This window comes from Botryllus schlosseri, chromosome 12, assembly GCF_051294905.1.
Source record: "Botryllus schlosseri isolate E-star chromosome 12, Bs_hap1, whole genome shotgun sequence".
Lineage (NCBI taxonomy): Eukaryota > Metazoa > Chordata > Ascidiacea > Stolidobranchia > Styelidae > Botryllus > Botryllus schlosseri.
The window spans coordinates 22,852,027-22,864,606 of NC_137247.1; the positions used below are offsets into that span (position 1 = coordinate 22,852,027).

At 40.8% G+C, this 12,580-nt stretch overlaps 1 long non-coding RNA gene across 1 annotated transcript; it reads right to left on the reverse strand.

Annotated features, from left to right (window-relative positions):
* Positions 1–7,896: 7,896 nt before the first annotated feature.
* LOC145452766 (uncharacterized) lies at positions 7,897–11,960 on the reverse strand. The gene is made up of 3 exons (XR_013919498.1): positions 10,076–11,960; positions 9,923–10,015; positions 7,897–9,862 (listed from the first exon to the last, which is right to left on the reverse strand). It is a non-coding gene; the product is annotated as an uncharacterized LOC145452766 (long non-coding RNA).
* Between the last annotated feature and the right edge of the window lie 620 nt (positions 11,961–12,580).

The following is a 12,580-nucleotide window of genomic DNA, read 5'->3' on the forward strand; positions in this document are numbered from 1 at the left end:
GGGGGCACATATGCGTTTGGTCGACTGAATGCGAGGAATAGTTTTATGTTAGGGGAAATTTATTTTGCAATGCAACGAGAACAATGATATTGGATTCACAGGTGTCAGAAGACGTGCGTATTCAATAGGCAGTGATCTCTTCTTTCCAGGGCGATTTTTCAAACTTAAAAAACAGAAAATTTGACCTAAAAAATAAGAATTTTGACTTTTGTTTACTTGAACAAACTGAATTGTCTCTAAATTTTGACCTAACATATGCAAATTAGGTGTGTTCCCACATAGTGTTGAAATTGTACCACTTATCTTCATTTCTGGTTGGAACTGGCTGTCCTAACGAAGTAGTTTGACCTGATAAAGCATTTTTGGCTTCGAAACAAACAATTTTTTACACGAAAAAAACTAGTATTTGAACGAAATCTGGCCCCATGAGGAATTTCAGTAGTAACAATACGTAATATGGTGGAAATGATTAAAATTTGCTGTAGTACAGTGAGACATACTTTCCTAGATTTTTGGGTAGAAAGTGTATGTTCTTACTAAGTAGCTTTGCCCAGAATGGAGAAAGAACGTTCAACAGCAGCAGTTGTTTGCTGACGACACTCAAGATGTGCGTTCAGTGCTGGTGACACAACGTGTTGCTTAATTCTGACAATGTTGTCTATATCACATTTTTTTATTATGCGCTTCTTAATATAAGAACGATGCAATGCCCAAGAAGTCTTTCTTTAGTTCAGATTTTGCGGTACGTTGACCGTAACACCATGTCTACCTATTTGTTTTATTTGACCGATTATGATTCACAATGAGCAGACAATTGACTGTTTACAAAGGTAGGCCTAAAAAGTGTGTCACAAGCTGCAAAATATCAAATGATAAGTTCACCGACAGTGCAAAATCTCCGATACAAACGAAATGCAGACGGCAAAATTTTTTTGACATTGTAAACAATTTTGTCAAATTTTGACCTAACGCTACAATTTTGACAATATTTTGACAAATTTTGACATGTCAAAAAATCACCTTAGACATCGGTGAATGCGCTAACATTACATATACCACAGCAAAGAGCGACAATCTGAGATGAGTGTAAACACGCGCGCCACGGCTACATGATTACAGCTGTCAATCGTGGTCGCTGTTTGTGGCTAACAAGCGTGAGGGCCTAAAACCCCAGTCTATGGTGTCTTATCTAACTAACTTTGGCGAAGGCTACTGACTTTCATGCAGCAATTAGGAACGAATGCATTTATATTTGAAAGAATAGATAGGAACTAATATGAAAAACCGATGTACGTGATAAGGAAACTTTGTTTGCGTCAAAACAAAATCAGCGATGTAATTTGTTCAAGACACAAATGATTCTATTTCGTGATAAAAACTGAAGCTGTGCTTCTCAACCAGTGCGTCGCGAAGCTGTTTCAGGTGGGTCACGAAGACGTCTTAAATGTTGGAATTTCTTATTCAATTTTCTAAATATTCCAAGCACTTCATATTCTCAAGCTTAGAAGAATAAATACACATTCTCCTCCGCCGAATTAAATTGTTTTGCTCCCACAAACGCCACAAAACATGTTGCCGTGCTCCAATAATTAGTGATCCGAATTTTCGTCACAGTCATATTGATTGACACGTGAAATCCGACATTGCGTTATTGCGCATGCGTGAAATTGAAATTTATTCTTTCCTTCATAGTAATTTCGAACTTTGATCGGGAAATCAGCAGTCTAGTCCCATTTTTCGTTATAATCAGCAAAGAAAATGCCACATCGTAAGCTCATAAACTCTTCGTGTTCAACGAAATAGACGAATTGCTGATCGGGTACGCGCTTTCTCGTCTGTTGTTGTTTGTGGTGTCCATGGTGTTTTTCTACTAGAATATTCATTTACACCAGGTCGATATTCTTTATTATGATTGCACATCTGCCGACTTGGAGCACGGCCCACTATCAGAATTTTTAAAACACCGCTTAAGCAAATCAGACAGCGAGGAGCCTAGATAAGCCTTTCATGTCCGTAATCATTTGTTACATCATGCAGGGCCTTAACTGCAGAACCCCAACCTTCCAATTGGTACATCGGCCTCGAGGAGGGACCAAACTTATCTCATATATCAACATAAACCATAGGGTATTTGTTTGGAGAATTATTGAAGTTCTTTCAATTTTCACCGCCCGTGATTTGATATCGGCCGATGTCTCGGTTTTAATGGGGGTACCCATCTCCCTAATAAAATAAAATGCATAATTTATAGAAATAACTCTATTGGTGTCGGGCCACGACGTACCAAGACATGTGTAGTTTCTGTCAACATGCGACTCCGCGAAATGTTCTGCTAAAAAGATGATCGACTGTGAGAAAACCTCTGCTGAAAAGGATCGAAACCGTTGACCGAATTTTCCATTGACTATATAGGCGCCTAAAAGGCTGTCTCCAAGTATTGCTGTAGCGAAAAATTCATAGCAGTATATGCAATTGCTGATATCATTGACCGAATGTCATCATGACTTCGGTAAAATATTCACGCTATTCACCAGAAAACTGTAATGCACTGAAAACATAAAAACTGGCGCCCAGCAGTGGCGCCCACGAGCGGTGGTTTCAACGTTACAGTCGCGAAAGAGCGTCTGGTGGGTAGCAAATTGAAATTTGGATGAAAAGTGGGTCGCGAACTGAGAAAGGTTGAGAGGCACTGACCTCAAACATTCGCGGGTCCTGTTTTGGTACAGATGAACTTCAGAAGTGCTACACATGGTGTATGACTGGAGGACGACGAATGCTGCGTTGTTTGACCTTGCAGCCGCCTTCTGTGCTAAACAGTACGCACAACGTTGCCGCGATCCATCAAGATCGTTTGGCGGTTGATGAGGCAATGAGACGTCGAGTCGGCTGTCATCATATTTCCGTTTACGGCTTGTTCTTGGCGTCAGCGGTTCCTCGCCGAATAATTAATGGATAAGATCTTCACATTCGTGGAGCTTTCATAAAGCACGCACGCATTGTGCACGGCAATTTCGAGAAGATACGAGAAGATTTTTCTATACCCCACCTTGAATTTCCGCATGACGTGATGGTATTTTCGCTTTTGATCGTTACTGTCGACTCCCTTCAAGGATTTGTTGTAATCCTTCATTAGGGATGGACATAACACTTCACCTTAACCCTTTGTGGACTGAATATATTCTCTATGGTTGGAAAAATTATTTTTATGCGTAAATTTAATTGTTTTGCCTCAACTTAGACATTGGTCCACAAAATTTAAATTTTCCTTTTATTATTAAATATTTTAAATGTTTGTCGCAAATTTGCGACATCAGGCTTTCGCGACAAAAATCGAAACAAAACAGGTCAATTTGACAATTGAAATTATTGGTCAAAATGAGCGAAACAGTTATAGTTTTTGTTCAGGCACAGATGTACATGACATTTGACACATTTTATAACAGGTTGTTCGTCATGGGTATGTCTCTTGCATCTCTGCCTGGTGTCCATGGAAGGCGTGTGACCCACTTGTTCACGTTGTGGTGGGCTTTGTTGGTCCTCTTTTCATTTTCTTATGATACTCCTGCTGGATACAGAGAGATGACCTCGGTCTTTTTCCCTTGTCACTAGTTTTCCATACTTTACCAGGTATTCTGCATATAATTTGGTGCAAGCAGATATTTTTGCATCTGTTTCGGAAATTGCACAAAAACAGTCTCGTCAGTACAGCAATTAACTATTGACGACAGCAATATCAACCAAATTTCAATTTTACTAACGGGATTAGCTTCGACAAAGGTACTGGCCAGTATCACACTGCGATTGTCATACCACTTTACTGCCCAAATACTAACGCCGTCCAGAGAAACCTCCTTTATTACAAATCTCACTCTCCTTGTCCTGAAGTCTGTGCCATTACTGATTTGACCGCCACTCAGTATGTTTGATCGCACGTTTAATCCTACTGTAAAAAATCACATGCGAGATGAACTATGCGCAAGAAAGATTTGATCTGCTTCCATCGATCTCGGGACATGATATCAGAAACTTTATCATATCTAGTATCATTAGCCCATTACAAATAGGATCTTGGCATTTTCACGATAGACATATGCATGCAACTTCCCAAGTCTTTTTCAATACCGTCTCCAGTCATCTACATTGCCTTCGTTGAATAAGTTTGAACGGCAAATAAATTGCTTTCATAAAAAATCCAGTCCAGCAATTCCGCTCCGACAAAATATTCGATATATGCGTGCGGAGAAGAAATAGAATCACTGTCGAGCAATTCTGCCTTCAATAAGGAAAATAGTAGCCAGGGATCTTTTCACCTTGAATTGTTTTCCATACTAGTTTTCGTTTCGGTTCATGCGGTGCACATGCTATGACCCGGTGTTTTCCCTTTCCCTACTTTTGAAAACACGATTGAGGAATCTTCATCAGATTCATCGGTACAAGAGGATTCATCCGAGCTCATTTATCACATAGCAGCAGAATTTGCTGCAGTAGAACGTTCTTCATCGTCAGAATCACTGCCACCAGATTTACTGCCTTTCCAGTTTACCGTCACTTGATGAGTGATTTTTCCCCATAAACACATCTGGTATCCATTTCCGCAACAGCAATTTCTGATTGAAATTATTGACAATATTTGTTACTTTTTAGCACTACTCTAGTAGTTAGTATACATATTTATTGTCATTATGTGATGTATCAAGGCACTTTCTTAACTCGTGAAGTTGGTGAATCTATTCCCCTCTTTTCTCACGTAAATAACTATTCCATATGGAAATATTTCAGTAGTAGGAATGTTGTCAGAATTTACCAACAAAGGGCTAATGACGCAAATTCGCATCACTCCCCATTTTCAACTTTGCCAAGAAGTGTAACACATTATTGATCCAAAACACTTCTGGTTATGTGATTTATGGTGTAAAGAATCCTATACATATTTTTATAAACGAATATACTCACCAAATCCTTCGACCGCGAAGCAACAAAGAACGTGGGTCCACTGACTTCACTCAGACATGCCAATGCAACAAAGAACGTCCGGGACACCCACCATTCACTCCAAACACTCAATTTTAAAAGCCGCCAAAGGGATGTTCGGAATGTGTACTTTCTGCGACGGCCGTCGTGGCCATGCCAAGTATGCGTGAAGTCAGTACAAAATGATGTAATTCGGTATGTACCGAATTTGTTACGCTAGTCCACAAAGGGTTAAGGAAGATCTTTGGGTTTTCTTCGTTTGACGGTGGTTTTCGGAGTGAGGTACACTGGCTTGTTATCATACCAGGCATAACACAATGCATCGCCAGTCTCCACACATATGCCAGTCCATTTCGACACGTTTGAATTTTGAAGACTTTAAGGAAATGTCATCCTTTTATTCAATAGATCAGGTATTGTTGGAATCTGAGTGTATTCTGTTCCAAAACCTCAATCCAAAAGGAACGATACAAAGTGCGGGAGAATGTACGAAACTTCTGGTTTCTAGTGGCTTTGCCAAAACCCTTCCCCATTTCTCAAGGGCCGCACAGATATTCGCTACCATTCCTGCGATATCTTGCATTGCTGAAAGCTCCTTTTCAGAGTCGAGAAGGCTACAGACATCTCAGATCGACTAGGCGGCAGGCACGACTTACCAACATTGCTGTATTATACCTTGAAAGGGAAATAACAAATACTTGTAATATTGGGCGTATTATAGATGTATTTGGTATGCCCTGTGGCAGAGACAAATACATTTTTTGAATTTATAATACTACCCATAAATCTGCGACTTTCAAGTCGAAATACAAGGAATTTCTACTGAATAAATACTTACAGTCCAGGGGTGGGCAATTATTTTTCTCCGCGGGCCAATTCAGATGCAGAAAATATGTTGGCGGGCCGAGTCAGAAATTTCAGCTCCAGCGCATTGATGTTATTTCTAAATTGAAAGCAGAGAATTTCACTGGATGGTGCTTAGTGGATGTGTTGATATTGGGGAATGAGAAAGTGATGGTTAGTTACCAAAATTAAATATTTATTTGCCGTCATATTTTGAAACAATGTTAAACATGATACAATTTGAACTCTCTTTACAGCCCTACCCGCTTTTTTCTTTCAATACATTAAGATGTATCTAGGATGGCAGAATCAGGCCGTCGTCAGTCCTCCCCAAACGTTGGTCTAGCACCCCTCTCTCCTATAGACTTATAAACCAAACTCCTGGGGGATCCGCCAAAGACCAGACCCCTACGGGATGAACGAGATCTGAGCGAGATTTCTTGTATACACCAACTGGCAACGTTTCACGCCCTAATCGCGCCAAGAGCAGAATTTTTCCATGATTCATGATTCAATCGGTCAATAATGTTGGTAATTCCATATATGTTGCCATAATTTTAACCTATCTCAGCCCACGTACTCAGTTTTACCGCTATAGCTGAGTGAGGTGCTGTCTTGGATATATTCGAGAGGGCCTGCTGGTACATTAACTTCGTTACATGTTGTTGATTCGTGACCTTCCATCACCTATGTGAAAAGATATTGAAATTGCCAAAGCGTACTAAACTAAAAGACACATACAATTCCAATTGCTCTTTCTTCACTAACAAATATTGGCTCTGGACAATTGAACATTGTGGTATTCGGTCAACATAAGGGCGGTACTTTTCGGCCAAGGTTTTCTCGCTGTCGAGCTATTCCCCTTTACTTAGTTAATTTGATCAGCAGTAACAATTGCAGTGCCTTCTCGTAATCCCGTGTTGGCCAAACGTCATCTATCTTGGTGTGTCGTGGCGCGGTATTGGCCGACGCCGAAATCCACAAACCATAGCTCACTAAATGGCGCATAGCGCCAGAAGAATTTGAAAGAAGGTACATAAATTTTCAAAAATTAAATGCTCTGTAATTTATGTTCATTCACGAAATAATTTTGGGGGCCCTTCGAGCTCGCCTCCCAATTGGGGGTTTGGAGTGCGGCAGTTATATTGTCCTGGGAATACTATAGCTTATTGTCGTGGTAGCTGGTTTCCGAGAAGGATGTAGCTTGCCGAATAGGCCTTGTTTTCGAGCCAAGCTTGTAGTTATTCCGAAATTCAGCGCCCCTTGATCGGTTGTATGTCCTCGCGTTTTTGTCATAGAACCAATTGAAATTATACTCCTTAAACGCGGCGACGTGCTCGGCACTAACTACTAAAATGACGGATACTAAAAAACAAATATTTAGTCCTCCGAACCATCTTTGAATTTCAACTTTTTTTGAAATCCTTTATGGGTGGTGATATACTGATAGAAATCCCGGGCACGGGATGACTTGTTCTACGAATTGACGAAGGATTTGGAAACGTATCACGTAACAATTTGAAACACAGACTGCGTGATGCGTAATGTGACAATGGCAGCAAAGAAGGTTTGGTGACTTCGGGTGAATTTAATTGTAATTGCATAATTTGCTACATTAACTTTACTTTGAATCTGTATTAGGCATGTGAGGTACGAATAGGCAGCGTAAGTGCATAATCACTGCATGTTAATGAACACAGTTCAGTTTATAATCCTATGGTTTTAGTCCACGTGGTAGCATTAAAAAGTAGGTTTTATATTTTCAATTTCAAGCAACTGTTCACGGGCCGCACAAAATAGCCCCGCGGGCCGAATTTGGCCCGCGGGCCGCACTTTGCCCAGCCCTGTCATAGTCCGTCCTCAAGATTATATAGCACGGCATGATTTATCGGCCTCGCCTTCCATGACATGCCACCCGATTTTTGTCGCTTGCTTTTCCTATACTATCTTCTTTTACTTTTCATTCAATGTTCATGCCTCCTCAAAGCCGTTTCGACACCTTCTTATCTTTTCATCGAATCGCAATTTTTGTGGTGTATTGAACTGATAAAAATTGCAAATAAACTGAACAGAACAGCTTCGATTAGTTTTGGACTTTGTTTCAGTGTTGTCATACATTTGCTTTCAGTCTATTTCAGTTTATCCTGAATATTTGATAAGTTTTTCGCAGTGCGACATCGACACGAATAAGTGCCTTATAACTTCTTTAGTGATTCATTGTCTATTTGAGCGAGAATTTTTCTTGCACGAACATAAAAGTTTTTCCTACCATACACCCTATGGTCGACAGGCCGTAAGTGCACTCTTCGTTTAGTGGTTTCGGCTCGCTCCCCATATAGGGGAGATGTGGTACCGATGGATCTCTGGGACCGAAAATACTTGAAAAATTCTCCATGATAATTCCATGATTACACTCCATGAATTTGTCTACAATTACATGCTGACAGCATCTTTCCTCACATGCGAAAAAAGTCGACCTGTGTGAGTTATGGGGTCTGTGACGAATGATTTACGTTTTAGGGAGTGTAAAGTAAATTTGGATCGACATTTGCATTTTTCTATATCACCTTTCAGACTAACAAACCCGCCATAATCTTTGATGCGAAGTATAGGGCTTGTATTAGGGTATATAATGACACATATTTTTTGAATCAATACCATCCTCGAGTGGACTATTTTTAATTCATTACAATATTTAAGGGGTGGGGGACCTACGGTACCATAGCGAAATCAAGCAAAATAGATAGACCAACTAATCACTTAACAACAGACACTCGCCTACATATATATAGGCTGTAAATCATATTTACCTGTGGTGTTTTATCGCTATTACGAGGTATTTGAAAGTCAAAATGTCGATTTGCGGGTAATATGTATGTGGCATTAATTTTGTAAGTTTAGGCGTAAATAGAAACATGATTTTATGCCAACATTTGATATAATCTATTTTATTCTTGAAGGTCGCGAAGAAAAATTATTCATTGGCTTGCTGTAGCTTAGCTTATAGTACACAACAAAACAAGTTAACAAATTTGAGTTTTTGCGCGTATGTCTCATAGGTCCCATGGTCGTGTCCCTTTGGATCCATTGGGTGGGGACCGATGACACGTTCGAGCAACAAACTTTAAACGTTTATAAATATTTTTTGAAAAAAACGGATATTCATGTTAATGTCCGCGATAGGTAGAGCTTGTATCGAAGTGTTGAGACAGCAAAAGATCTGCTATTCTCGGCTGAAGATTTGCGGGCCAGAGATCATTTTGCAATTTTTGATCCATCGGTACCACATCTCCCATAGATCTGGAAATTTGCCAGATACGAAGTTCTCGATTGTAGGCTAAAAACGCACATACTTTCATTCCGAATGTAGTGCGTTTGGACGGGGTGGATTGCCAAAACGATATCCTGCCCTGAACAGGAATTATCGATTGCCAGCTCCCCTTGCACGTTATACCCCCGTCAGCAATCGTGCCCGCACTATATTCAAAAATGTGCGGATTTTCAACAATTTGTCGGGTACAGGCGTTTCTGCAGTAGAAGTATTATTCGACGGTCCTTCTTCGGGCTGGGAAAACTGTAGGTGACGATGAAGTAACAGAAATCGATCTACCGCATCAGCGCTGCGAAACGCGGGAAATCTTAGAACGTAGAACGCCACACGTATTTATTCAATGGATTTGTACTTCTGCTCTGCGATCCATTCCCATCGCAATGAGGACTCCGATGAAAATCTTAAATTTCGGGAAGGGTTGTATCTTTTCATGGAGATTTATGCGAATTCGTATTGCTTGACTCCTTGGATCTGGCCTCATCGCGAAGAGCCTGCTTGCGTCGGTGATGTTTGTTTGTCATATTGACAATCAATTGAAGAATCGCCGTCGAGAAATAATCCAGGAAAGCAATGAGTGGCGTATTGCGTAATGAGTTTTTCGTCCCGGTGCGCTGGGTGGATTGACAAATTCCATATAGGGCATTTCATCTTGAATATTGTTGGTCCAATGATGTACTCAGTCCGATTTCTTTCTTTTCCTCGCCTTTCTTGGAGGTTCTAAAAAAGTCCATCGATATTAGTTGTGCTTTATTAATTATAGCAATTGCGTGACATTACCTAGATCCGGAGACACCGTAGCCTGCACACTTGTGGATGGGTTTTATTCTTCATCTGAGTCATCGAGTTCCAAATCTGCTCGTCTCAATGCCACTAAAGTAAAATTCTGTAAGCATTTCAAGATATTGGTATTATCTGATGGTAAATTCTCACCAGCCCCGATTGTGATATCTTGTTCCTACGCTTCTTCGTCTGATCCAATACCATCTACTACAGGGCCGGCCAACCCATGGCCCGCGGGCCATATGTGGCCCGCGAGAAGGTTTTGAGTGGCCCGCGAGGAAATTTCCGAAATTTCTAATATCAAAAATGAATTGCACAGATTGTGAGCTTGTGAGGCCAACCAAAAATTTGATTAGTCTGGCCGCAACACTTGAGATGTGATGACTAAAATATCTGTTCCGACGCATTGGCAGATCCATGAGCCAGTCACATATTGATAGATCTTCGTACAGTTAAATAAAGCAGAATAATTTGTGATAGATTTATTAAAAGTAAAACTTTTCTACACGCTTCGCGCAACATGTTATCACTCGATTCCTTGCTTTTAATATTGTTGCCCCTTTGTGAAAATGAAAGAACGCCTAATGTATTCGCGATTACGAGACAGAGTGTCGTTCAACATATGCAATTTGCGTTTGCACTCGCAGAAAGACCGTCGACTATGGAACCTAGGCACAACATATTGGCGCATGTTGGCCGAAACTTTCGATATCCATATGTCCAGACGCCAATAGCGAATGGCCCAGTCCTAGCAAACTGAGTCCAGCGATATAAGCAGGCCCGCAATATAGTCAGGTGACAATATTATTGACCTGTGAACTTCAAAAAAATTTCGCGCTTCGCGCGCCTAGTGGCCCGCGCAACAGTTCGTCAATCGAATGTGGCCCTTTGGCTGAAAAGGTTGGCCAGCCCTGATCTACTACATCAACGCCTAAAATCAATTCCAATAGTTCTTCCATGGGTGATTATCTTTGATGTTCCATTCCCCTCAACCCCTTTCTCGCAAATGATGTAGTATGATATATCTCACAATTTACACAGCAATATTTTGGCTGATCCCAGGCCAATGTCATGAACGGTTCAGTGATGATGCAGTCTTATGATACTTTGGCTGACGCAACTCCAATGACAGCACGAGCGATTCAGCGATGATGCAATCCTATGATTCTTTGGCTGACGCATCTCCAATGTCATGAACGATTAAGCGATGGTGCAATCTTATGATACTTTGGCTCACGCAACTCCAATGTCACGAACGATTTATTAGCGATGATATAATCCTATGATACCTACGGTGATGCAGCGCAAACCAAATACACTTGTCTACGAACGTGTCCGCGTGAATGCATTGGGTACCTAAAATTGAGACGAGCTCTTCTTGTAAGATCGTCGAAAATCCAAAACTTTTATGACTTATACCTACCACTTTGCTATCATATGAATCAAAAAATAGCTGGCTTTAAATTGAAACTTGATTCACCTGTCTAAGAGGTGTAGAGACGGATGTATCAAATGACAGATCTAGTTTCGGCGTTTATTTGTGTAGTGCTGAATTTGAGATACGATTATTTTCGTCCGAACTACTAAACCAAGATCGTCGGCAATCGAACACTTAAGTGGCGAATAGGCTACCTACAAGTTCGGTATAATATGAATCAGAAGATCGCTAGCGTTGCATTGCAACCGAACAAAGTCCTCTGCGACTCATAACATAGAAGAAATTAGGAGATGACCTCAAAGTTTGTGCACCATTGCACTCCCCCATTAAAAAGATTGAGGGTGGACAGTGGACACTAATTCCCCTGCTGTAGAGTGGCGATTCTCTACGCAGCAACGATTTCGTCACTCAACTCACGCAAAAAAGTCTACTCACACTCAAATGCGCTCGGATCGGCACTCAAATTTAAGTCAGCTCACCACCAGACTTAAGTGCAGGCGGTGTTTTCCGCCCCATTTTCCAGAGGTATCTGACCATCAGACGAATGGATCATTTGATGCATACAATAGGCTTATCAGCAACTTTATTGATGAGTTCAACCGCCGCACTAACGGAATGAATGCTTTCTAGTCCGTGATGGAAATAATTTCAAATCCTATTTCAGGTAATGTGACCACTGCCTCTAGTAATTATGAACTTGAGTTGCTAGACATGCCGTCAGATATCGAGCTCGAGCAATTATTTAAAAGTGATGACTTACTTGAATTTTGGAGTCAAGTTCCAGAGGGAAAGTATCCAAACTTGACAACTAATGCCCAGAAAAAGGTTTTCTATCGTGATAAACTTATGTCTGAGAAGAACTTTTTAGCAAAATGGTCATAATCGAAAATCAATATCGCAATCGATTGACCGAGGACCTCATCAAGCAGTTACTTCGTACTGCATTTTCGGCAAATAGGCTACGCCTCGCTTTGACTCAAAACCTCCAAGCCAATGCCAAGTTGGACATTAAATTGATTTATGTATTATTTTTCTTGTTGCTGTTGCTAAATGCTGTGCTAAATGAACTCTGAAATTTGAAATGCGGCTCCGACAACTAAAATGGTTGGGAACCACTGCAGGATAGATGGTAGGGATGGTGTGAACGTGAGGTCCACGTTCGCGCTCTGTGTGTGAACCTCAGAAATTTAAAGGTTTACGTTCACAAACGAACCTTG